This window comes from Athene cunicularia, assembly GCF_003259725.1.
Source record: "Athene cunicularia isolate RWA chromosome 12 unlocalized genomic scaffold, athCun1 chr12_part1, whole genome shotgun sequence".
Classification (NCBI taxonomy): Eukaryota; Metazoa; Chordata; class Aves; order Strigiformes; family Strigidae; genus Athene; species Athene cunicularia.
In genome coordinates, this window is record NW_020799116.1 from 5,867,051 (window position 1) to 5,892,869 (window position 25,819).

Genomic DNA, 25,819 nt, shown 5'->3' on the forward strand with positions numbered 1-25,819 from the left:
AGGCCACTGTGTGGACTTTAAATAACGGTGCCGAAGAGTTAATAAACGAGATGTGTGATCAGTTAGACCCCACAGGTCTCTCCACACAACCGCCATCCCGCAGCTCACACCACATACTGCCAGGAGGGTGAGAATGGGGTCGGGAAGGTGGTTTACGCCGATATTCACTCCTGCCCTGCTCCAGGCAAGTGGGCACTGCTGGCAGATTGCTTCTCCTGGTCATAAAACCAAAGGATGAAAAGGACACAGGTAGCCTGTCTACTCATCAGTGATGTCCCCAGGCCAGGACAATGGGCTTGGTAAAAACTCTGCACCATTAAAAACTGAGCATCTCCAGGCATGGGGCTTCTGCCACCTCCCTGGGCAAACTGTACAAACTTCAAGATCTTGTCCCTGAGATACTCCGTTCTCTTCCTTTCCCCTCATTAAAAGCAGAAGATTAACAGCTTTAATTACAATTATTTTCTTTACATTAGGATATGCTGTTCCATGGGAACAATACTCAGTGTCCTAGGAGTGTCTTTCCACTCCTATGATATGGTTTCCATGACTTCTTCACATAGGTCTCACTTACTCAACTTTATTTTATCGTCTTCCAGCTCGCTATAATTAAAAATAATTCCCCGTAGTAAAAACTTAATATAAAAATGTACATTTCAAATGTGAGATGAAATTGAAAAAGCAGTATCCCCCCACCGCACTCAAAGCAGAGCAGCACCAAGTGGGACGATGCACGTGCCAGTGCTCGACTGTGCACACGATGACCGGAGCGACAACGTGCTGGGTGCCCATGCTACGGCCGAGAGCTGGTGGGTGGTGGAGAGGAGCAGGGCCATGGCCAGCAGCCTGCCCGGCTGTTCCTGCCAGCAACAGCTCCTTAGTCATTAACAAAGGAAGAGCGGCAGAGCCTGGAGATGCTCAGCGCATCAGCGTGCTGCATATCTTACCATATAAAGGGTGCCGCAGCCCGGGTGGAGCGGCACGTCCTGCAAAGGGAAACCCCTTACCTTGGCTCTGGCCAGACACAAGGCTCATCTAACCACCACCAAAGCTCCATCTTCGCCTCTTCTTGGCCTCTGCACCCAAGAAGCCCCACACGACTTGAGAAGAGCGTAGACAGGTGGTTTCTTCTAAGCAAGAAGAAACTAGCACCCATCACTCTCTGGAATTCCCGTCTTCATTCCTGAGCCTTTCCATCTTGCTCTCATGCCAGAGAAGGGTCTGCAAGCTTGTCTCAGGTCATTACCTGCCCTGGTGATTAAGAGAGGTGTCCAGCATCGGGGAGGACACAGGGTTGGAGATATTTTGGTGCTGTTGCTGAAAGCTGGTGATATCATGGAGCATCACTTCACTACAGGAACTAAGGGCTGGTGAGGAGAAACACAGTGATGTTGCGTTTCCTAGCGAAGCAAGGAGAGCTGACAGCACAACCAGATTCAGGCACAGAGGGTAAATAAAGGAGCTGTTAAGCAGCTGTAGCTTATGGACTGGGAGGAAAGAAGAGAGTGAGCCGGCCAGCAGCCATGCTGCTGCGGGAGGCACAGGCTGGGGAGCGCCCGGCAGGGCTGCTCGGCACGGAGCTGCACGGAGCTGCCCTGCCGCGGGGCCAGGATGACGGGAAGCAAATGGGGAGAAAAAGAACATTTCCTGGTGTCAGATTTAGCTGGAAAGGAGCCTGCCTTGAATTGACTTCACATGGTACAAAGCAGCAACGGCTCAAAAACAGATTGAAAAATTTGTTCTACTCAAGGCCAGCGCTTCATGTGATGAAGTTACAAGATGGATGTATTTTATTTTGCAACGGCTGCTTTTACGTGGTGCTCTTGGCACAGCGGCCGGTCCTCTCCTCAGAGGAGGCTCTAACCCTCATCCCTGGTTACATCCCCACCCATCCGCTAGAGGAGGGGGAACGGTGCAAACTGGATCCACCACCCCAGGCAGCCCTCAGCAGAGTGAGCCACGCCAGCCCTCTTCTCTCTCCAAATGAAAACAGGCACACAAGGGGAATCAAGCGAACACGGCCCAACACACCAAGTGGAGAACCTGGCTCCTGAGTCCCTCTTGCTTGGGATGCAGAAGCACGCTTCCAGTCCAGGTCCACCTACGTACATGAGCCCAATTGACCTGTGAGGTCTCTGGGATGAGGCAGTCTCTTGTACTGTTAGCAAAGCACAGCCTCTGCCATTGCTGGAGCCTCCCACAGCCCTTTCATCATAGCAACGGCTCCAACAATAAGTTAAACTATGCTGAAAACACTAGTGCCATACAAGAGGCTCTGGAGAGAGCTGCGAGCATGCCCTTAGCTTTCTGAAGAGAGCTGAGGTCTCACTGCTGTGAAAAACCAGCGACTCCAAACAAGGAAAGCACAAGCAGAGCTAAAAAGACAGACCGGAGGCAAAGCTCCTGGCCGCAGGGATCTTCTCTTCCAGCCACGGCTGCTGGCTCGGTTGGGTGGGCACACAGGACATCGCACAGCAAACACCACCAAAGCAAAGCCTGCCCAGGCTGGGCACCGCAGGTTATGTTGAGAAAGGACAGTGCAAGAGCCCAACCCCTCCTGGCAACAGCAAGAACGAAGGCAAGGTTTAAAATCGTGGCAGAAATGTTAAATTCCTCTGGAACAAAGAAGGAACTCGAGAAACAGCCCTTATCACCCCCTCCAGCGCTGCTTATCTCTGCTTCTCACTTGTTTCTTCTGGGATGGAAATAAATGGGCTGTATCAGGGAGCAGCTCCATCTCCAGACAATGCGAGGAGCAGGAATGCCACAGCCTGCCAGGCCACGCGATGCCTCTGCTGCGCCCCGTCATAATGGATTTGCATGCATTTGTGCACGCATTAACGTGCAAGATTTGGAATCCCTCAAAAAGCAATTGTCTGCTCAGCTCGGATGGGGCGTGTAAACGCAAAGGGGCAATTCTCTTCCCGCTTGGCTTAAGATATATATATAATATATATATATATATGGCAGCCTGATTTTTTCCCAGCATCATGCCATCATTCTGACTGCGGTGAGGCTTTTGGGTCAGTCATCAGTCAGTAAATCACAAGACTTCTCGGAAATGGGAAAGGCTGAGGATTTGGGGCACCTCATGTGACCCCTGAGTCTCTTAACAAGGGTGTCTTAATATCCCTGCCTATTATCTCCTTCCCTCATTTGAGAGCTAATGAGGCATCTTCCCACCCTAAGCAAGCTCCAGCTACAGAGACCCATTTCTCCAGACCCTACAGACAGGGCAAACATTTATCTTAACTGAAAAATTAACATAGTCCTTTTACTGCCATAGTGAGAGCCCAGCAGCTCTTCTCCAGTACAGGCACCGCTCTCCTATGTCACAGATGGGGAAACCAAGGCGCAGGAGTATCCACAGGCAGCACCCAGCCGTGGCTTCCCCACCAACTACCTGAACTTCATCAGAGGAGCCCCAAGCTTTTGTGATCAAAACAGACAGTTGGAGCAGCAGCTCAGCCTCCTTCTCCAACTTCTCTAACACTCAACCAAACGCTCCCAGCAGCCCCAGCCAGCCACTGCCCACGGCCCCAGGTCCCACAGTGACAAAGCAGCATCTCTCTGGACAAAACATTTCTGTGACTTCATAGCTCTTCCAGTCACTTCAGCTGGGAAAAAAAACCCAACACCAAAACTATCAGTGGGAATGAATTGCAAAGACTTTGTGCCACCTGGGTTGAAAGGGAAGCTTAGTAAAAGCTTTTAATCTGTCCAACTGGGGTGCAGGAGGCTAAAGGAGGTGAATTAGACACGGGTGTTTATAATAGCAGCAGTTCAAAGTCTGAGGACAAGATGCCCTTGGTGGCCTGCAAGAACAGCCAAAGGAGGGCAATGGCTCATTTGACCCAAGATGCTGTAGGAACAGTGGGTTTAAAAGACCAACATCACGTGTCCTAGCAACAGAGCAGGTAGGGCAGTAATGCCAGGAAACCAAGGAAGAGAGAAATAACCCAGCAACCAAACTACTCCCATAGATGCAACCCCCCCAGATCTTAGTGGCCACAGGGGAATACGTGTAGTCACATATCTCTGGAAAAGTCTGCAGTAGGTGGGGAAACACTGAGAGGATGGAAGGGCTGCAAGTCAGACTCTTCTCCATCTTCCCCATCCATCTTCTCTTCTATAGCCACTTGACTTGCTTGAGGCAAGTCAGGTTTTCAGTGTTCCTGTATTTTTAATCCCCTCTGACCTCCACAGTGCCAACAACAGCAATTGTGAAGGTATCCAGGGTGGCGTTGAAGCTTTTATTACAAACCCCATTTCCACTCCTGGAAAAGTTCTCCTTTCTGGCTGAATTTGTCCATGCTCGGTCTCAGGCTGGAGACTAATTTTATTTTTAAGACTCTGTAAAAATCCTTTAACATTGCAAAAGTTATTCTTGCTTAATTAAGAAAAAGAAGGGGAAAAAAAGGAAGAGAACTATCCCCATTATTGCCAGTGGCAGCTAAATATGAGCAAGAGCAGTCTCCGAGGATTTCTAGCTGGTCTGCCTTCATGGTGAATCAGGACCATCAATTCAAGAAGCGGGTGGCACATCTGCCTGTGGGTCCCCACCGCCCTGTCCTCAAACCACTGCAGCATGGCCTGGGGCAGCCTCCAGGCTGCTTCCAATTTTGCTGTCTGTGGTCTTAGGCACCACGTGGCAGACAACAACCACCAGTGCACAAGGCTGCGCTCCTCCCAGATGAGACCAAGAAATCAGAACAAAACACGACACAATGTACAAAACACCAAATCCCTCCTCTGGGCTCTCTTGATCCTCTCTGAGGCAAACAAGGAATCAGGACCACAGCCCAAAACCGTGGCCAGACCTCTCAGCACCACTGCAGGATGAATTAAAGCATGATCAACCTGGGGCTAAAACACAGCAGGGGAGCTGGGGTGCATCATGGGTCATTTTGGGGAGCCCAGGTGCACCCCAGCTCTCTGCAGTGAACACAGGTCCCTACTCAGGCTCCAGTTTCTCCTCATGACCTGGGTCAGAGCCCCAGGGGCACCCTCCTGACCTGCACCACACTGCCAGACTGCTCCCCTGAGCTGCAACCCCTGACACGAACCATGAAAATTCTGATGCATAAAGAAGAGATATTTAAATTAAGGAATATTAATAACTTGGCAGATCTCAGAAGAACTCTCTATTTGGAGCTCTCAAGATGTTTTTCAGAAGATGCAATTTTTTCTTTTGGTAATAGAGGTTAGACAGAGGTGGGCAAAGAATTATACCCATATGTGGGCTGCAGGTCAAGCAATGGAGAGAGAGAGAAGAGGAAAAACAAGGTGCTGTGAGCCCCAGCCTGTTGCCCAGCCACACTACCAGGAGAAAAGATGTCCAACAGGCTGCTCTGTCATGTCCGCGATGATGGAGGCAGCCTGCCAGCTCGCAGGCTTACCACCCTTCTCAACATATTTATGTTGGGAGGTCTTTTTCCCCCCTTAAAGGTCCAGCTCTTAGCATACAGAAATGATAACAACCTCTTTTTTTTTTACCCGGTCATAGAGAAGACATGCAAACCCCTAGTTTCCAAGTTGAAGAGAAAAACAGGCTCAGTAACAGCAATAACAACCCTGAAGCTGGTGGGCAAACAATGCTGAAGCCATTCTCATGATTCTGGAAGGCAGAGGGAGCCACAGGACGGGCAGACCCAGGAGCTGTGGACACCTGAGAGGGGTTTGGTGTCTCCTGTGTCACAGAATCACAGAATCATCTCGGTTGGAAAAGACCTTAAAGATCATCTAGTCCAACTATTAAAGGACAACCCCAAGCCTCCAAGCGCCCAGTGGGGTCCCTGGCCAGCAAGGATGGAGCAGGGGAGGCAGTGGAGGGAGCCGGCAGCAGCAGGACCCTCGCCAAACTCTCCCTCTTCGCTGGGTTCAGCAGCACTCCCCACCTGAGAGCCAACGTGCATTTGTACTGCAGAGCCCTGGCTGTGAGCTGTCCTACCCCATGGATTATCATGTCAGATTTTAATTATACCATCCGGCAGCTCTTCCACCTAACAAGACGCAGAGCTGTATCACAGGGGGTTTCTTTCTGCTGCTTAACTGAAAGAAGAAAATTGACTCCAAGCCTGGGGTTCTAGCAAGGTTAGATTTTCTCTCTGGATCCAAAACCAGCTCTCCACAAAGAAGTCTGTCTCTGTTCAGCATGTTGGTCCTCACTGTCTTCTCAAGTTTGCATAACCCTGATCTCTTCACAGGCAGTGTTTATCTTCCTGCCCCTCTCCATCCCCCAGCCAGCTGCAGGCTTGCAGTCCATCTCTCCAACACCAGTCTCAGAGAGATGGGCCAAGCTAAGCAGGTTCCCAGTCATCTGCCCCATGGGTTGGAACTGCTGTTTTAAGGGACTTCACCAGTTTGCATTTGCAGCATGACAAGCAGAAACCATGGGAAGCAGTAAACATGCTGCAATTTGAGCATCTCCCAGGCCGTATGTCCTAAAGGAAAAAAACCTGGCTCACAGGCAAAACGCTCAGGAGCAGGATGAGTTAGGCTGAAAACTAATTATTTCAAAAGTTAAGGCTTAGATGGCGTCTGCTGAGACAGGCAATACAGACCTGCTTGTGAAAGCAGTCACTGCCAGCCTGATCTGTGTATGTGCTGGCTAAGCCTGAGCAAGTCTGCCAACAGCAAGTGTGCAAGCCTGGGTCATTTTGTTAAGCTGAATCTGGCTGGTGGAAAACACACAACGGGAGAATATTAGAATACGAAGCAAAATATAATCTTGTTAGCTGCAGAGAGTTTTACTTTACAAATCATTATCACAGACTCAAGCTGGCACCCTTATAAATACAACGCAGGGATGTGAGACATGTAAGTGCTCCCACAGTAGGTGAAATAATCACTGAATAAAAATAAGTCAGATAAGTTACACGATAAGAGAGCTAAAACTGAAAGGATGACACTGCATCTGGTGCAAATAATTATTTTGGCATTATTCTGTCCAGCACTAATCCTCAACAGCTCGAAAAGATTCAATCAGTGTTTAGCACCGCCAAGGAATCGTGACTACAAAACAAAGAGTAACTGGATTAAAATCTTTTTACGGTCACAGGTCACGTCTGTGTCACATCTGCTTAAAATGTTCCTTCAAGGAACAAGAAAAAAAGGAAATTTGACTTGAAAAGATTGCACTGGAAAACATAACCCCCAGGTTGCAGTTCTGGATTGGTTTATAGTTAGTTAGGCATTCTGGCATGAAAAAGAAGGATGTAGAAAGATGAATACTTTAAAACTCTCTATCCTCAGAAAGGCAAACCACCACAATAAATATCTGAACAGTAATGTCCTCATTCACAACACCAGCCTGCACGCAGTCTGCTCAGAAAATGCCCACAGAAACCAGGCTTCCGGAAGCTGCATTTACCAGAGCAATAAAATTAACACTGAGGGATGAGGATTTTTTAATACTTATTTCTGTTTAGAGCCAGCTGAGCCTTCCCGATTATTTTTAAAATGAAAAATCCATCACACTGGCATCAGCGCTTCTCCCCGACTTCCTGCAGCTGCAGAAACGCAATTTAACAATTAACCTTTTACATCCATAAACGAGGACAGCAAAGGCTGGGAAAAAAGCGCAGCCCCCTCGTAGATCACCCCCAACAGCACATTGAGCAAAGTTAGCGCGCAGCTACGTGCATCCACAGAATGCTGCTTATTCCTCCTCCTCCTCCCCTCTTCTACTTTACAGCCCTCCTAAAAATCTGCGACAACTTTGAAGTTGCTGGCAAGAGGCAGTTTCTTACCTGTTCCCGCCGACAGTGACAGCACAGGAGGAAAAAATCCAGTGGGCTGCGCAGCCGTCCTAGTTGTACCAGTTGCCTTTTGGCTGGCGGGCTGCTCCCAGGACCAGCCCAAGCACCGCAGTGCCATAAAGCATCCTGCGCCCTCCCGGCGCAGCCCACCGCCCCGCCGGGGCTGCCGCCACACCGCCTTTTGTCGGAGCCTCTCAGAGGAGGCACGCACAGACCGCGGCGCGTCTCCGAAGGAAACCCGCCGTGGAAAAACGTGCCATTCCTGCCCCGCGTCTTAAGCTTTCGCTTAAATTGCCTCGCTCTGAGATCCAGCTCTGGCGGGTGCCCCCGCTCTCTGCTCCCAATCCGAATGAATCCAGCAGCTCCCCCCTCAACCTGCCCTTCGCTAAATGACCCTTGGAAGTGGCAAGAGGATGTCCAATTTGCTCTCCGAGCGCAAGGCATTAACGAGGAGAGATGCAGCCAGTGGAGAATAATTGCCGGCGCGGGAGCAGCGCGGGGCTCTGCTGTTGCATTGCTCTCCTCTCCTGCATGCTAATGAGCAATGATGTCAGCAAGCCAAAGTCACCGCATCCAGACCGCGCGCCACGGCCGGCCACCCTCCCATTTATTTACATGGAAATCAGCCTGCTCTTAAAAATCAATAAATCCTGCAGGCTGCTTAGGGAAAGGGAGAGAAAAAAACCCCATCCTTCTCGCTGGCTCGCGTGTGCGCGTTTCGGAGTTGGCTCTGCACCAGCAGCCTAAATTGAATGGTGTGAAGATACTAATTATCCTTCCCCACCTATCATCTCGTTTGACGCTGACCGAATCTCAACTTGCTGTCAAACTTAAGGCACCGCTTCTTAGGTACGCAGGCTATTAAAGCAATGATCCACTGGCTCTGAGCAACGTATCATTTTTCTCCTGGCTTTCAATGCCCTCTTAATTATTTTCTGCAGTCATTTGCTATGATTCCCCACTGGTTTTTAGATGCAGCATGTTTGTGCACCAGCAGGGCTAAATATTCTGGGGAATACAAGCTATTAGCGTGGCATTTTGGTTAGCTCATATTTTAATACATTTTCTTTCACATGGCCCCAAGAGACACGTGATTTGCACCTTCTATATCTCAGGTAAGTACTGTGATCCCCAGGACTATGCCACCCCAACAGTAATGCCAAAGCCTCCTTCCCCCATGTTAACCTCCCCTTGGGAAAGAAAAGTAAACACAGAGAAGGAGCGACACTGCCAAATCTCTTCGGCTGCTCTTAAAGCCCGTTGCTTGGAAATCAGGTGGTCACAAATGAATCTTTGCTTCAAGTCAACTGGAGGAGAGCATTCTGCATTTGCAAAAAAGTGAGTGAAATTCAACAACCTAGTTTCTGTAGGCTCAGAAAAATACAGAGAGCAAGTAAAAGTTCCCAACATGCAGCGTTTCTTAGCGCGCTCCTGACTTTTGTGGCCTGGCTCCAGATTTCAGAGCCCTTGATTCTGGCAATATTAGCTATGTTTACAGAACACAGAAGGATGCGGAAACTACATCTGAGAGTCTTTCTTCAGTCTCAAATGCTTTGAATTATTATTATTAAGGCTCATAAATTAGGTTTCATTATATGGAATCCCACTCAAAATCTCAAAGGCGAGATCTTGAACCAGCTCAGCTCTCCCTTTGGAGCTGCCCCAACTTACCCCAGCCAAGCAGGATGGACTAAGAACGTGCAGAGACTCCATCCGGCTCAGACAATTTCAGACAAAAGAAGGTATTCAGGGACGTTGATGAAATATTTGATAATTTTCTGTTCTTTTTTTTTTTTAGTAATTAAATCTGTAGCCGCAAGCCCAAGAGTTGAGTGCTGACCCTGTTACCGCATCCAGCCGCGTCGGACCTTCCTTTGGCAGGGGATGGCCACAGTGCTGAGGAGGGTCCCCTCCAACTCCTCCAGCTACACAGAGCAACAGCACTTGTAGGAAAAAAAACTCCCCTGACCCTTCAGCTTCCTAATCTGGCACATTTTGCCCCTTCCAACTTACAGTGGCATTGCGGGCAGGCTGTCAGCTCACCTCTCTATTGTTAACATGCCACCACCCCAAGATGATGTATTTTTCCACTTAAATTTAGAACATGTTAAATACAATACAAAGGAAATGAGACAAAATGGAATTGGGCAAAAGCAAATAAAGAAGCCTGCTTATACATGATAATGTTGAGCAGAAATACTGTAGAGCAGAAATTACGTGTGTTTACTGTAACAATCTTCCCTGGAAATTTATTGCTAAAAGCACGCAGCAGTGACTAGAGGCTACAACTGGCAAAAAGAATATGTACCGCTCCATACGGCAGGTCCTGTAGGCACTAATTTTCACTGAACACGAGTAAAATGCCTGACTTTATCTGCATTAACTTCCAAGGAGCAAAGGCCCTTTAGCTATAAACACTTGGGAGCAAAGTGTCTATTAATGCTCCAAGTGCCACTTGAGCGGGACCGCCAGCCAGCCCTGCGATCGGGGGAAAGGCTGGCAGTGCATGAACCCAAGTGTCCAACCCCATTTCTTGTACGATGTGCTCTGTGTAACTTCATCTACAGCAGCTTCAACCACCCAGCACCAGCATCCCACAGCAAAGGTGAGTTCGGCCTGGCTGTCTTGGCCAACCCGATTATCCCCAAGAAAGGAATCACAGCAGAAATTGCAAACTTTTCAGTATAAGTTGATCCACAGAGATAAAATGGGAGTGAGAATCATGAGCTGATGTAAAAGGTCATTATGACAACACTTAGCATGGCTAACTATGAGCAGAAGAGCTTTGTGTCTCCAAACAGCATGTATCCCAGTCATTGCTCCTGGCAGACGACTTGTTCCAATACTTGCAAACCTAAACATCCACAAAATCCAACCAACAGGCTCTTCTGAGACAAGAAATCAGATTAGAAGCTGCCACGTTTAGACACACAACTGTCTTAGGAAAGTGGAAATGAGCCTTCCTGCTCCGAAAGCTTCCAGTTCGTTGGCAATTGCTCCATATTACCATTACCTACTGCAAGGCTTGTGAAAAGGTCATGTGTTGGAATAACTCCAGAAGGCACAAAAGATTTCTTGACGGATTCTGCACATGACACAGGTGAAATGGGTGTTTCATTAAGCAGCAAAGAGAATACTGAGCCAGCAGAGCACATTATTAAAGGTCACGTGAAGGACTTGCACCATTACAAGGATGGATGCTGACAACTGCCAGCAAGGAAGCAAACGACCAGAAGTAAAATCTTAGCTACTGAAATAAAGAAAGATCAGGTGCAGGGAGCCCCCACTTGGGTGCAGAGGTGCGAGACATCGACAACTCTGCTTGTAAACGTAGCCACATCTTTCTGCCCTTTGCTGCTAGTTTTAAAGACAAAGACCCAAACCTGTCAACTTTAAACTTTCTGCCTTTTGCACAAACTCATCCCCACGGCTAATTTAACAAATCACTGTAAGAGCCCACGTTTCATAAATGCTGTATTTTATCACCTTGGTGTATTGATCAGCTGTCAATCAATAGGGCCTCAGAGAACACTGCTGACTCTCCTGACAACAATGACCTACACGGCACGGCCACACACAGCGACAGCAGACTGGCGTCCTCAAGGTCACAGGGCTACTAACCTGATGAATGTCAGATCGAGTTGCCTTTCTGAATTATTTAGTGAGCATCCTCCACTGCAGCGTGCGACAGTACTGCTACCTTGGGATGTCACAGAGGCTCCAGCCTCCCTTGCCCCAAAATGCTGCCCTTGGGGATGAAGACTGTCCCTTGTGCCGCACACACCACGAGCCTGTCTGGGATCAGGGGGACGGCAGGTCCCCCCCATCACTGAGCCTGTCCTGGCTCACAGCAACAGTCACAATAACACATTACTTTCCCACCGCTCTGTCTACCCACAGAAATGCAGAATTGGATACTCACAGTGGGGTTTTTTTTCCCCTCTATTCCCACGCTCACCCCTGTAATTTGCGGAGGAATCTCCGCCTGCCGAGCCAGCCCTCCCGCCCCAGTGCCAGGACAGGCTGTACCCAGCACGGTCCCCAAGCTGGGCAGGGACATCGGCAGGGCCATCCTCCCACCACCACGGGGCAGGGCAAGAGGCTGGAGAGAGCATGGCTTTGCAAACACCCAGGGGGAAGGCAAGATGATTGCAAAAAGCTGTCAGCAATGAGCAGGGAAGGGAGAAGAGCCTACGTGGCAGCGTCTGGCCCCACTCCTCCTGACCAAACGCTTGGCTCTTCAGGAGGCACATAAGGATGTGCTCAAGGTATGGGGAAAGCTCCTTGGAGAATCCAAGTCATGAAATATAAGTCAGGACCTTAAAGTAGGTTGAACCCACTTTCTTATTTTTTTTCCTTTTTCTTTATTCTGTTTAAGAAAGGCAGCAAACCCTCCCCATACTTCTCAATGCCAGAAGCAAGAATATCTTATCTCAGAGAAAAACTGGGTGGAGAGAGGTGCAGAGAGACCACTATCAGAGGCAGACTGTTAATCCCAAAACTCGGCCTCCTCCCCTTTTCCTCAGGGCTGCCATTTGTACCTTCACGCGGCTGCTGCCTAAGACCGCGTGAGACAGACGGGCTCCTCCTGCTGCCACCGCTGTGTTCCACTCATTTTCGGCAGAGCAACGGGTAAAGATCTGCGCTGCTGGTCTGCAAGGAGGAATTTAGTTTTGGAAACACCACCCAGCAAGACAGGCCTGACCCTTGCCAGCATCCTCTGGTGCACAGGCAGAGCCAGGCGGCGAGGCAGTGGCTACGAGCATAGAATCACAGAATCATCAAGGCTGGAAAAGACCTTGAGGATCATCCAGTCCAACCAGTAACCTAACACTGACAGTTTCCAACTACACCATATCAACCCCTATGTCACACCCTGTGCTGTCCACATCCTCTGGCAGCACCAAACCACAGGCTGATGCTGCGGGAGGAGCTGGCACACCATGCTGGTACTCCTGAGCATCGCTGCTCTGCACCCCATCCCCGCCACCACAAGGCACCGCAAAAGGACCCTCACCCACGACTGTCCCACCCCACCACACCCCCCCAGCTCAGAGAACAGCACTGCACGCTCTGGTGTGACACACGGAGCACGCCACAGACGGCGTTTCCATCAATCACTGTATCTATTTCTCCCCCCACCCCCCCCTTTCTTTTTTTTTTAAATCACCTTAATGCAAGAAGCTTTAGGAGCTTAACAACAATAAGGCTTTTCATAGCCTCTGGCTTTAACTCAGCACTACTATGTCTTTTACTTTTGTGCTCTGAAATCAGATTTGTAAGCAAATGTGAACAACGATCGGGATGCTCACGTGGTTTTCTCCCCTTTGCTAGCCTGATAGAATTCTTATCTGAAGACTTTTTAATAGTGTCCTCTAATGATGTCTACAAAAGCCTCATTAAAGCTTTGTATTGTAATTTAAGCTAAATAAACCCAACGCAGTTATTTTTTTAATGACATTATTTTTCTTGGGGCCTTTCCACGAACAATAAAGCATTCCTTGAAAATATGTTATGAAGGAAACACATAAATCTTCAGCTTATCTGGTGGTATGTTTTCCAAAGATCTAAACCTTTGATCAACAACAAATTAATTTTCCATTTACACAAAACAGAAGATGCATTTTCAGGATAACCGACTAACCCTGCAAGTCTGCATTTTAACATGTGCCTTGGCAGCAGCACAGGACTCCCTCGCTGCCGCCCTTCTCACTGCCTGACACTGTCAGGGCTGCTGTCACATTAGATGATTTTTATTTTACTTTTTGGCTTCAGAGCTGTCTAATAGGGTGTTTTGGGTCAGTGGTTATGCCCTGAGGATTTCTTGCCTTTGCTCATTGAGCTCCCCTCTGCACTACATGGTCCCTCCCCAAAAGATGTGCATCCCCCAGGACCGGGGCATGGTGCTCGACCATCTCTGTGCTCAGAGGTGAGTCCAAAGCCAGCCCAGAGGCCTGGCCAAGCAACACAAGTCTGCTTTTTTACCCCCCTAAACCACACCATATACACCTTCTCTGGCTGCCAGCAGGATTTGGGTGCTTCCTTCATGCTGGCCAGGTGCCACATGCAGGTTCCGTGGCTGCACAAAACTCAGACTCCTCAGAAACCACCTATGGTTTAAGATGGCCATGTTTCTGCTCCCACCCAGGAAAGACATGCCTGACTGCTCTTTGCCAGCTAAGAAAAAAGACCTATTCACTGCTTGCTCCCAAACTGTGTTAAATTCACAGGGAGATGGTAAATCCAGCGCATTTTGGACCCACCTGATGCTCCCATATCACGTCTGGGAGGAAATCACACGTGTTGGGTCATGAACAGAAATGGGCTTTCATGATGCTTTCAAGTCTTAAATTTCCCAGTGTATTTTCAAACGCAGGGAGATTGGCCGTGGAGAGGAATGCACCTGGTTCTTTACCTCCTATCTGCTCAGTGGGAAGACAGATGCCAAAATAGGTTTTTATTTCCTACCTGAGAGCATGAAGTAGACCTGGATGATATAAAACCAGCTAATGAGAGCAAACAGACAGGCACGGGTTCTTTTAGTCCACCCCAAACTCCACACATTACAAGAATTCTACAATCCAGTTAACCTTGATTTTAAATAAAAAAACCCCAAACCCAACAGAATTATGAAAAGTGGCACCTTGACTTAAGCCTGGGTGGTTTTCTGGCCCCAGCCCTCCTAGGACCACGGCCCCATGCCCTGCCTGGAGTGCACAGAGCAGGTCAACGTGCCTTAGGTGATAGCGAGGTTTGCAGCCTGCCTGTCCCACTGGCTGAAGCTGGATGGAGCTCCAGTGTCCCTGAGACAGCCTGGCACTGCACACAAATGACAAGAGATGTTTGCTATTCTTCCCTTTGTTTTAATTAGTAATAACAATTTGTTATAGTGGCTTGACATTTGTTCATACTTAGGAATAAATTGCTTCCTTGGATGATATGCTGAGATTACAACGGGCTTTCCGTGTTTGTGTTGGTTTTAGTAGCTCATAACAAACCATGAAATTCATTACTCTTGCCACAAGCACCCATGAGATGTGCCAACCAGGGTGTGATTTATACACAGCTCAACTCATGGAAATTAAAAGGTTTTAATGTTGCCTGCAAGAAGTCAAGGGTTTGAAATTTTATACAGCTGAATTAAAAAAAAAAATAATCCCAGACGCAAGCTACTGCATTGTTTTATCTGCCTAAGGAGCCTGAACATTAAAGTCAGGGTAAAAATAATTCACTAAATATTAATTAATTTAAGTGTATAATTTGAACAGCCCTTTTAGTGATAAGCCTTCAGGCCTGCAAGTTACTTCATTCTCATCTCTTTTTTTTTTAACTGCTTGGAAGCTATATAAAGGAAGATATTTAACAGCAAAACTTCTCTGCTACGATATAATTCAGCAAAACATTCCCACTGAAAAAAATCACTGGAAAACAGCCTGTGCCTCACCACCCTTAATGGGAAAGGGCTGTCAGTCATACCCCAGTCCTATTTCTCCATGCCGTGTCAAGCCTCATACATCAAACCCAATATACAAATCGCCAGCCCCATCAAGATCATTAGAGCCGCTCAGCCCGTCAGGGAAAGGTCAGCGCGTCGCCGGCTGACGGCTGCCTGCTCCAGAGGCAGCATCAATCACAGCCCTCATCAAAGGCGGCCGCGGCGGCGAGAGCGTGCAGCTGGAAACCTGCATCCCTTCCTCGTATAACCTGTCATCCTCTAAACCTGCTTCCCTTATTGTGAAACACGGCCACGCTTTTATCTTATCGTGACCTGTAGAGAAACGCAACTAAAGCGTCTGCCGTAGGAACAGGGGGGGATCAGGACCCGTGAGGAGGGATTACGACTGTATCAGGAGAAGGTCAGCCAGAAACGTGGCCCCTGACGCCAGCCCTGGCTCCCCCCTCCATGGGGTCCCAGCCCATCCCCACTCTCCTGGATGGGTTCTGTGCAGGCGGTGTCACGGGAACATCCCTGCTGCAGCCCCGTGTGCCTCAGAAGTCTCTAGCAAAGGGTCAAAGCCACCCTGCGAGGAGATGCTGGTGGCAGCCACTGCAGCCACAGCGAGGCGTGGCTCTCACAGATGTTCCCAGACTTCAGGGGTGCCCTGCACTCATGGAGACCCCAGCATCACCACGCCAGGCTGCTGCTGCCCGCCACTAGCCTGAGAGTCAGGCACGGTGCTCTCAGCTTGTACGAGCTCACGAGGGCATCCTGCCCACAGCTCGAGCCCCAGGAGGGGTGGAGAAACCCAATCGCTCACAATTAACAGGGGGACACCAGAAATGTCAAACACTATTGCTCCCGTCAGCCATTGCTCGTTAAACACGCTGAAAACCACAGGCCATTTCTTCCTCTTTTTTCCCTTCCATGCTGTGCTGCACACAGCATTATCTTCAAAGGGCGAAGCAAACATGTTTGCTAAACATGAGCAGACTAAATACATCAGCCTTTTAGAAGCAATTATTACTGCTAGACATTTAGTGAGTCCCATTGTTTCGTGGTTCAGAAAGCATTCTGCTGGCTGCTTTGGAGTGGGCTGTTCTTCACAGCGAGTGCTCTGTGACAACGAGTAACCCTTTCCCAGAGAAATAAAAACCAGGTGGGCATCTAAAGGAGCGGTACTTTCTTTTTTGCTGAGCATTTAACTTGCAGCATCTCCTTGCAACAAAAGAAGAGCAGTCTGGGGGTCAGCTGAGCTGCTGCCAGCAGTGGTACCGAAGGCAGGGTTGGCCAGGCTCCCACAGCCGAGGGGCAAGGACATTTCTGGAAAAGAGTAGCTGTTCTTTGTGTTAGAGCTGGGAACCTTCCTGCAGCATGACGAGACTGGAGGGGATTGCTTTGATCAGTATTTTGCCTGGTTGTACTAGTACAGGACAAAAACCAAAATATAGAGGAAAAGGACAATGAACAAAGTGCTGGACATCATCCCCTTCCCTCCATCCACACGGGCTGGGGTGCTCCAGACCAGGGTGGCTCGCCTGGCTGAGATCCTTGAAAATGTGGAGTTGCAGAGCCAGAGCAACACCTCAGCTTTCCATGGCCTTATTTCAGGGCAAACAGCTCAATACTAAAAACTCCTTCGCTGTGCAAACCGTGATTGTTCCCTTGTAGCAGCACGGGGAAGGAGAGGGGGAGCACAGTCGGGATCCCTGCAGCACTAAGCACTTCAAACACGTATCTCAAAAAGATGAGCAACCATGGATGGCCAAACAGACAGATGGGGGAAAGAGAAGGGAAGCTCATGATACCGGCGAGACTATTGTAATTAGTGTAATAAGCAGCAATCACAGCTCAACAGCTGCCTTCCCCTCCCTGAGCGTCTGCTATGCGCACCAGCACAAACCCACGGCCAAGAAGGATTTTGACATTTGCTGTACTCTGAACAGCTCTGCTTTGAAAAAAGTTTCGACTTTGATAAAGTTTTCATTCCAGGTAAGACGCAGAGGAGAGCACCTTCCTGCTCTTCCAGCCTCTCCACCTTCACCTCAGCAAGTGGCACCCTGTGTTTACACAAGAGTCATGAAACTGGGTTTAGTTTTGATGACAACTGTGATTTTGCATGTGGCTTTGAACAAAACCCTGTCACCTGTAAGTTGAGACAAACCTGCCATACTCAACTTTCTAAAGTTGCTGGAGCCTCAGAGATGAACCATTCTACAGAAAATGGCAAAACATGAAAAAAAAATAATTTACCATGGGCATATATCCATCTTCCTCTGAAGGGCACATGTCCAGCATCCTTCTCTGAAGCATCTCTAAGACAAATTCCCTTGAAACACACTCGTCCTTGTCCATGCCAGGCTTGTAGACAGTTGGCAGTGCACATATAGCACAGAAAAACTGCTTTGCAGCTCACCAAAATCCAAAGCAGCTCTGGTTTACATGTCAGGACTTTGCAATAGGAGAATATTTTAAAGGATTGGAAAGCAGATACAGTGATGTAACTGGAGTGCACTGATTTTTTTATACCAACGGTTAATTGCTTTGGAAACACATTTAAAATGGTGGAGAATCATAGGATCACAGAATCATTCAGGTTGGAAAAGCCCCTCGGGATCATCGAGTCCAACCCTCAGCCCGACTCCACAAAGCTCTCCCCTACCCCACATCCCCCCACATCTCATCCAAACGGCCCTTAAAAACACCCAGGGATGGGGACTCCACCCCTCCCTGGGCAGCCTATTCCACTGTCCAATCACTCTTTCTGGGAAAATTTTTTTCCTAATGTCCAGCCTGACCCTTCCCTGTTGCAGCTTAAAGCCATTCCCTCTTGTTCTATTGCTAATTCCCTGTGAGAAGAGACCAGCACCAACCTCTCTACAACGTCCTTTCAGGTACTTGTAAAGAGTGATGAGGAGTTACAGGGTAGATGCTCATTCAAGATCAGTTGGGGATTGAGGTGAAAATGCCCTTTGCCAACGGCTCACCAGTGAGGGCCGTGCCACCTGCCTGGGAGCCTGGTACCAGGCATGTCACCGTGCCGTGGTGCCACCCATGCTGCTCCTGGTTGTGGCCACAGCTCAGAACAGCCAACACCAGGAGTGCTTGCTGCTCCGCCCCAGATTTGTGCCATGTGCTATGAAATTCAAGTGAGCCTTCTCCAAATTCTGGGGACCTGAGGACTAAGCTCTCCAAAACACCCTCTGGTACCTCGAACAACCGCTTGCTGCTGCTTTTTTCATTTTAGGGAGCCCACTGCAGGGTAAAAGAGTGACCCGCTTTACCCGTGTTGCTCCACTACCCCCACCCCTAACCACCAGTTTTAGGGGTTGAATCATCATCCACAGCCAGCACAGGGGTTGTACAGTTGCTTACGTGACAGGCTCTGAGCCCTAAATTGCACAATACATTGTGGCTTAGACTCAGACTAATTCTGAATCATTTCTGGTGCTTGAGCTCCAGGAGGGATTGCTCTTCTCACTTCCTTTCTGCCAGCCCTTGGCCTAACAGAGGTGGTCAAGGGAAGCAGTCAGATGCTCAGGATATTTGAATATTTTGGCAGTAGTTAGGGATCCAGCTCCCACTGATTTTTAGCGGGTGTTAGACACTTTCTCAGTGTCTAATGTGAGACATTCGGAGGTGTGAGCTCTAAGCTCTTCATGCAAGAGACCGTTTCCTACAGTGCTTAAGAAAATGAGAGCAGGAAGACAACAAATAACAAGCTTGGAAAGCAGAAAATGCAATTTAACCCCTTGGTGAAAGAAGCCCCAGTCAGGCTGGGCAGAAGAGCTCAGGAGTACTGCAAACAAGGTGATGACCCGCCAGAACCAGGATGTCAACAAACACCGCACCAAAGGGTTAAAAAACATGACACATGATGCCAGAACAAAGATTTATCTAATTTCCTAGTGCAACGAAACACATTTGTACTTCCCTGACAAGCGGCACGTCAAAACAAAAGGAGCAAGAGCCGTTTGCTGTGACTCTGATCCTCCCCAGCTCCCTGGCCAGGACCCAGCTCACCATGTGGACCAGCTGTGGGAGCTCCCACGCAGCCCCCTTCCCCATCAGCTCACCTTAACGACCAGTTACGCAGGTGAAAGGTAAGCACCAAGTTAATCAAAGCCATCTACGTGGGGTGCTACGAGGCATCGCTTTATGGGACGTGACAAAACATGACACGCCAGAGGCTGAGGCGCAGCGAGACGCGCTCCGTGCTGTGAGCCTGGCACCAGCCATGCGACTCTCCTGACTGTCACCAGGAGCTCCTTTCTCATGCAAGGGAGGGGAAAAAAGCTCTCAGAAAGCAAAGAGCATGGGTACGGTGGGAGCCTTTCACTTGCCGCTCTGCTGTAAGGCACCAGTGGAAATTAATGGGGCTTTCAAGTGCATAAATGGATTGCAGAGACATCCGCAGTGAGTCTATTAGCTAATTAGTCAAGATTAGCATTTATTTTATCCAACAGGCATTCAGGTGAAGGAGGTAGTTCTCTTATATCCGTATATGTTCCTTTTATATTTGCTAAAAAGTAGGACAAAGTGCTCTTCCAGTGACATGAATACCAAGCCAAACTTTCTCTCCCCCAAGGGAGGTGCCCGCGGCCTGAGCTGGGCACACCACTTGCTGTGGCTAATGGCATGGGACAGGGACAGCATCACCGACACAAACCTTTGGCTCCAAAGCCCCAGACTGGCAGACATGTGCAACCAGCACAGCCTTTGGCATGAGCGCAGGGGCCGTCTTGGGCTCACACTACTGATCTAGAGCAAGGTATCCTAAAATCTGACATATGACCCTGTCTCATTTCAAAGGAATATTTAATCCATCAAGTTTATACTACCTCAGACCTTCCACTTATGCTGTGGCAAGTCTAACGTCCTTTGCCACGATCCTATATCTGAGGATGCAGTGGCTGTCAAATAAACATATTTCAACCATTTAAGTAGCTTCACTTAACAAATATAAGACACACTTTAAATTTATAGCACCATTTTGATACCTTCTATGCTGTTAATGAAGCAAGCACTGATACTAATACCATTTTATCATCAGTTCTAATCCTCCTGGCACCATTTCATGCCGACGGATAACTCACTCCATAACCTGGTACCTACAGCACATGTTGGACAAGGCCCCCAGCTGCAGCTGATTTCCAGCACCCTGAGAACTCTATCTCTGCTAATCCCAGGCCTTTCCAGCAACTCAGGCTTGAGCAATCTAAAAAGGACACACATGAAGTCACTTAGGCTTATCTCTCTAATTGCCTGCCCATGAATCGGGGCTTTGGTGTCAGCCACTTGCACTCACATAAGACGCGGCAGTCAGAAAAATCTGACCTAAAAGATTTACCTCGAGCGTTTTCAGAACTGTAAGTGAAACTATTGAAATCCTGCTTACTACTGCAATTCCAAATGCAATGCTAGCTACGAGGAATACCTCGGGGTAACAAAGCAAGCGTTCATGCCTTTCCTCCACTGAGGCTCCTTCCAGGTCTACGGCTGTGTAACACAGACTCCAATTCTCTTGACAGCTTTCCTGCACTGCCCAGTGCCAACACACTGAAAATGTTAATGAACACCATCCCATAAATATTTAACGCACATTTTTCTCCAAGTTCTGCTGTGATTAAATAGCCACCTCATTACCCAGGCCCAGCTTTCGTTTTTATCTTTGCACAGAATACCAAGAGTTAGAACTATACCCACGCGATCGAACTGCTGGAAATATCACTGCATAAACCAACACCAACAGGGCAAAATCCAAACACAAACTTCCAAGGAATGTAAAGAGAAATCTAACCCCGTCAGAGCAAATATTTCATCTCGGCTACCTCCTCCCAGGATCTGCAGAGAAAGAAAAGCAGAGTGGACAAGCCAGCAATATACCTTCTTTATGAGTGCAGTTACTTGTCTGGTTTTACCGGCTTTTTCTGTTGTATTTGGAGAGCTCAGCTACAACGGGTTCCGCTGCACATACCGTCTGGACACGGGCATCCCTTGGTACCATCTGGGGCCGGCTCTGCTCGGACACCAACCCCTGAACATCTGCAACAGCAGCTCTGCTGCTCTCCCCTGAGACTTGGAGGATGTCCATGAGTTGTCTGAGGTTACGCAAGCTAGCCAGGACAGACGTGGAAGGGAACATGGATCACCCAGAGGCCTCATCATCGTGGCTCTGGCATTGCTACATCTGTGACGCTCATCTGTGGCGTCTAAAGCACAGCTGACCACAAGATCCACCACGCTTCCATTTGCAACATCATAATAATTTAGGAATCATGTTATAAAAACACTAGGATATTGTTTTCTGGGCCATTAGAATTGATATATTCAAGTCCTTCCCAGCAACCCTCAGCTCTGAAGCTATTTTGCAAAGCCAAACCAAACGCTGCAATCCTCCTGGGATCACCCGAGACCACGAGAGTAATGCCAAGTGCCCAGAGCCAGGCAATGCAGGCAGCGGGGCCGGCAGCACCGGGTGCAGGGTTTGCACGCCGCCAAACCCAACACCTGCGAGTTTGAGAGCTGCCATCCAAGCACGTCCCAGCCGGAGTCAGTACTGGTGCTGGAGACATCTTTGTGCCACTCCCCGTGGCCCTGCATCGTGGGGCGATGCTCTGGCTTTTGCACGGGCCATGGGAAAGGTTTCTTCTGAGAGAGGCAAGTCGTACAGTTCAAATTCTTGCCAAACCGCTAAAAATATAAGACTGAAAGGAGTAAAAGTTTGTGTATGTCAGAACTCTCGCTAATTTCACTCAAATACATAATTTTTTGGCGCAGATGCTAAAATGTAACTGGAGGGCAAGCATTTAATTCTGTTTTAGCTGGGAGAGTCCCAACTGCTGTCTCTCCGGTTTATATATGGAAGCGGGCTCATTACGCAATACGTGTTTCAGCGAGTTCTGCATCAGGAAGGGTGTGAAGCTAAGGCTAACGAGGGTAATATCATGAAGAGTAATAAACAGTACAGAAGCATGAACAAATAGGTTTGTCTGAAGCACCAGCTGCTGTTCCATGCATCACAAGGAGCCTCCAAAGTGAAAAATTTGAGTCCCTCTACTCTGAGATACAGGAGAGAGGGCAACAGGCGGTGCTGTGTGAGCAATACTGGTGAAGAACTGGTGTCAGCTGGTGAGGTTGCTTTTGTAGTGCTGTGCAGAGACACTGGGTGGTCACTGCAGTGCTGTATGCTAACGCACGGGAAATTTAAAGGCCACTGGAGATTAAAAGATGCAGTTTCTACTCCAGAACTGGCCCTGAGATACTACCCCATCCCCAGCCCAGTTAATACACGCATTCAGAAGACCACTTCAACATGTTTGGTTTCTCTGCGTAACACTGATGCCAGGAATACATGTACATCTATACCGTCTCATTTAAAAGTCACTGCTGCCAGCAGAGCCAGCCCCCGGGAAGCCCCAGTGCCCGTCTCTCGGTGTCACCCCCACAAACGCTGGCACATTTCCACAGCCAGCCTGAAACGCCTGGTTGGATTTGCAGGTCGACACCTCTATGAATAAAGTGATGGTGCTGTTTTGCTCAGGCTCTGGAAGCAGCCCACTTCCAGCCCCACCAAGGCATCTCTGCTGGGGAAGAACCCAGGGGTGGCACGTAGGATGTCCCAGCACTGCTGGCATGGTCCCCCGTCACCACATTGACACCATGAGCATCCCACAGACCCCCAGTGTGGCAGCACCAGGGAAACCAGCTCACCTAAGCTCCCTTATGGACCTAAGGTGACAGCTGCCTTTTGGAGAGGAAAAAAAACCTTTTAAAAGGGGGAAAAAAAAAAAAGGAGCTTTTTTTTCCTCCTCCTCTGGGTGAACAAATAGACTCATTTAAGGTGTAAGTAGATCAAGTAGCTAATTAAGGAAATAACCAATAACTTAATCAAGATCACTAGAGGAACCAGCATGTTGCTGCCATTATTTAAATGGGAGCAGAGCAAAAATATGTTTGTGCAACTGGAGCCTTCAAAACCTCCGGTCAACCCGATCTACGTGCGGGGATGCTCCCATGTCACCTCGCTGCTGGTGCCACAGCCACTGAGGAAAATACTCAAATCTCCTGGCAATTTCCCACAAACAGAACATTTAATCATCTCCCAGCTGCCACCGCAAAAGTCCCGAGTGAAAGATTTGCAGGTTGAGAGAAATTCGCCTTCTGCCCCAAGGACGCAGCCTCTGCCTGTTTTCAGCAGGGAGGAAAACAACCCCTTTGCAGAAATAAAGTCCGATACGTTGGGCCACATGCATTTTGCTTTTGGCATCTTGTGCTGACGTTGCTCCTCAGCCAGCTGCTCCTGGGACGGACTCTGCGATTTCTCTACCCACCCCCCCTCCCCAAGGGGGTGTTTGCACACCAGCACCATGTCTCTCTCTCTCCCTGATTACTCCACCAGTTGCACTGATAAAACATCTGCTGGAAGAGCAAAGGAATCCTAAAGCACACAAATAATTTGCACTGTCTAAACAAAGGCAAACTGAGGATGCTGTTAAACGCTCCCACCCAGCAAAGAGCCCCAGGACCTCTACCCAGAGCGGGTGTGGGGTGGCTGTGTGCTCCTCTGCCTTCTCCAGGAACGAACTCCTTTTTTCCAACCAAACATGTTGTTTGTCACTATCGCAGCCTCCTATCTGCTTAATTTCCAAAGTATCCCAAAGCAGTTGAATTCAGCAAGTCTGATTAGGTACTTAAAAAGCCTTTGCTTCACTTAAAAGAAGCCTTTGTTTTGCCTCAAAGAAAACTGGATATTTTCTCCTGAATTCATGTTAACAAAGTCAAAAAAAAATCCAAAATCCAACAGTTAAAAATAACCCTTTATCTTGTATTAAACACAGCTGCCGAAGGTACAAAATTCGCATTTTGTCATTCCGCACAAATCCTTGCAACAGCTGAGAAGACACACAGCATGTTTGGAAACCCGGAGCTAAGATAAGCTCCAGCCTCCCGCAGGGTTCTCCTCTTCAGGGATTTTTCAACAGAGTAAAAAAGCAGGAGCAGCTCAGGGCTGGCAAGAAAAGTCACGTTTGCATCAAGGAAAAGTTTTACTGTGTCTACTGGGTCAGAAATTAGCAGGGGATAAGGCACATCCCTGCTCGGGGGAGGCAGCCCCTGCCTGCTCTGCCTGCAGTGAGAACCAGCGCTTGCAAAGGCAGGCAGGAATCAGAGCTGAAAAAGAAAATCATTTCACAGTGCAAACATTTGTACAGCATTAAAGCCGCTTATACTTTCTTACGCTATAAATTGGGCGCGATTACTTACCCAGGCTAAACAGGCATTCACTTCACACGCTGGAAAACCCCCATTAAGGGGACGGAGGGGCAGAGGGAAGGCGAACGCCCTCGGTGCCGGGGACCGTGGCACATCGTCCAGTGGTGGCCGTGGTGCCCGGGCCGGGAGGCTGCCTGCGTGCCGGCTGCGGTCATCTGGGGAGGGAAGGCTCCCCGGCTGCTGCTCCAGCTGGCGGAGTGACGCCCACCGCAGTTTTAGCTTATTGGTGAAAATCATAAACCCTAATCCAATCCTGTCTCTTTACCCAAATTTAGCTCTCCACGGAACCAACATCCCTTCCAGTTTTGACTAGCCGTACGAAAGCAAAGTTACCTTGCCAATACATAAATCACGTAAAGAGAAGCAATAATAAAAGAAAAAAAAAAAAACACCAAACAAAACCAAACAAACCCCACGCTCAATTTGCTTCCCCTTTTTCTCCAGAAAGTTTCTCATCTACCTACTTCGAGGGGACCGCAGCCTTGTGAGTGCACTGAAGAAAGCCAGCAACTCCCAGCGTTATTACTGGATCAAAATTCAATGAGATAAAATAAATACCAGGATGCCAATAAACCCAGTATTTATCAGAATGCCTAACGGTACCACTGACACACGGGTCAGGACTGTATCACATAAGGGAGAGGTCTATAGAAACGGTTAGCACGTGGTTCCTGAAGTTATACCAAGTTTCACAAAGGTAACTACTGAATCATAAAGTGCTGCTGGCAAACAGCCTGCCTGGCTGACACATAAGGTTTTGCTTTTTTTTTGCAGCCTGGCACAGACATCAGCCGTAGAGCCACGTCTTTCTCTGCTGCACGCAAATCTAGCCGCTTGACCACGGCGTTCGCTTCTGACACTCGGGCTAAGGTGGGGGCTGTTGGCAGGCGCTCAGGAACCACAGAGCTCCACCGCGGGCAGCTTCTTACTGCAGGCAGCGACCTAGAAACCCTGCCTTCATGTGCAAACAACCGATGGCCGGGGATGAAAGCCTCTCGTGCAACTGCACATTTCTGCACTCGGTTACAGATGTGCAACCCTGGAGCGGCTCCAGAACGTGGGCCAGAGTCTGGGTGAGCTCGGAACAGGCAGACACCGCTACCTCCCAGCGGGCGGGCTGGAGCGAGCTGTATGCGCTCCAGGTGTCCCGGCGGACAGGCGGCAGGATCCAGATGTGGGCAAGCTGCTCCGGCCGCCGCAGAGGCTACCGATTCAATGAGCTCTATTCATGGAGGAGCAAGCAGGGCTTCCAGGAACGGAGAGGAAGCCTTTCCAAGGGGTATTCCCATTATAAGTCCAATAAGCCCCTTTGCATTTTATCCCCCCCCCCCCCCCCCCCCCCCCCCCC

The 25,819-nt window shown here is 48.9% G+C and overlaps 1 protein-coding gene across 3 annotated transcripts in view; it reads right to left on the reverse strand.

Moving 5' to 3' along the window:
- Positions 1–25,819, reverse strand: part of PRICKLE2 (prickle planar cell polarity protein 2) — a 61,102-nt gene that overhangs the window by 35,136 nt on the left and 147 nt on the right. Inside the window, exon 1 of one of the 3 annotated variants that reach the window (XM_026857329.1) lies at positions 24,463–24,609. The exons of 1 other annotated variant lie outside the window; for it this stretch is intronic. The gene's annotated coding sequence lies outside the window, so the exon portion shown is untranslated. Of the gene's footprint in view, positions 1–7,751; positions 8,273–24,462; positions 24,610–25,819 lie in introns of those variants that run through there. One more of the 3 variants, XM_026857330.1, reaches the window with a different exon arrangement.